This window comes from Marmota monax, unplaced genomic scaffold (assembly GCF_021218885.2).
Source record: "Marmota monax isolate L192 unplaced genomic scaffold, Marmota_monax_Labrador192_F-V1.1 WCK01_AAM20220418_F8-fsc00064, whole genome shotgun sequence".
NCBI lineage: Eukaryota > Metazoa > Chordata > Mammalia > Rodentia > Sciuridae > Marmota > Marmota monax.
Window position 1 is genome coordinate 6,314,270 of NW_026694542.1, and position 1,419 is coordinate 6,315,688.

A 1,419-nucleotide genomic window follows, 5' to 3' on the forward strand; every position below is an offset into this window, starting at 1 on the left:
AAGCTAAAAGGCCACGGTGGCTCCAGTTTCTCCAGAGCTGGCCAAGGCTTTCTCTGGGCTCTATCAGCGCTCCACTTCTTCTTCTGCACTATGCTGCTTCCATCTCGCTTCTTCCATGGGTATTGATCTCAATAAGATCCTCTCAGAAATCACCTGCACACAGGGGCTGAGGTTGTGGCTCAGCGGTAGAGCACTCACCTCACGTGTGCGAGACCCTGAGTTCAATCCTCAGCAATAAAAATAAATAAGTGAAATAAAGGTATTGTGCCCAACTACAACTAAAAAACAAATATTAAAAAAAAGAAAAAGAAAGAAATCACCTGCACACAAATCTCTTCCTCAGAACCCCTGCTTCCCTGGAACCCTAGTGATACAAGCTGTTAGGAATATGGACTTTGGACGCTCCTAACACACCTGAGTTTGGATCCTGGCATTTCTACTTTTTTGCCCTGTGACCTTGAGAAAAACTGCCCAACTTCTCAGAGGCTTCACCTGCAGTAATGAACTCATTTGGGTTGTTGGTGTTGAATTAAATGCCATTTGAATCACACTCAGTACGGTAGCTGGTACATTTATAAATGCTTAATAAAGGATCATTTGTACAGTCAGCAACATTACATGGGCCAAAGGACATAGTAAGGCTCTGGAGCAAAATGAGGCCCTTGAAACCAACTGAATGGGTTACCAGGCTGTCCCCAAGAGAGGCAGGCAGATGTCTGCTGTGCGATTCTAGAGGGCATCACACACATGTGTGGACAAGCCTGCACTGATATGGTGGAGATATCCAAAGTGTCACACAGCAGGGGCTGTGCGGTGGGTAATTTAAGTCAGAAGAATTTCGAGAGGAAGTCTAGAGTTAGGCACTTCCCCAGCCCTTGAGCAAGTTCCTGGCACCAGTAGGAAACTAGAGTTTAATCATGTGCTAGAGAAAGCAAGAATGCATTTTCACAGTGGGGTAAATGATAATACCCTGGGAGGATGCGACTGAGATTTGTCTCAGACTGGGGAGGGGAGGCACAGCAGTTCTGTCTGTGATGATGGGAACAGAACTGAACATGTGCATAGAAATCCTTGTGCTCTGAGTCAATTTGACTTAATTTAATCTCTTCACTTAGTCCTAGAAGCCACAAGTGCAAAATTACCTTTGTCTCTTACAGCCTTCAGAAGCACAAAAAGGATCGTTCCTTGTTAAAGGTCTTCTGACGTCCTATTCTCATTTATCAATGAGTACCAGGCAGAGGGTTGCAAAACTGAATAATTCCTGATCTCTACCCTGGGGATTATTCATAACCTTATAGGAAGAAATAGATATGTAAGCAAATAATAGAAATCATGAACTTTATCATATAAGTAGGTATCTGTCCATTCATTGCCTATTACCAGTTCGGTACTGTGCTCCGTGCAGCAGAAACAAAGCTG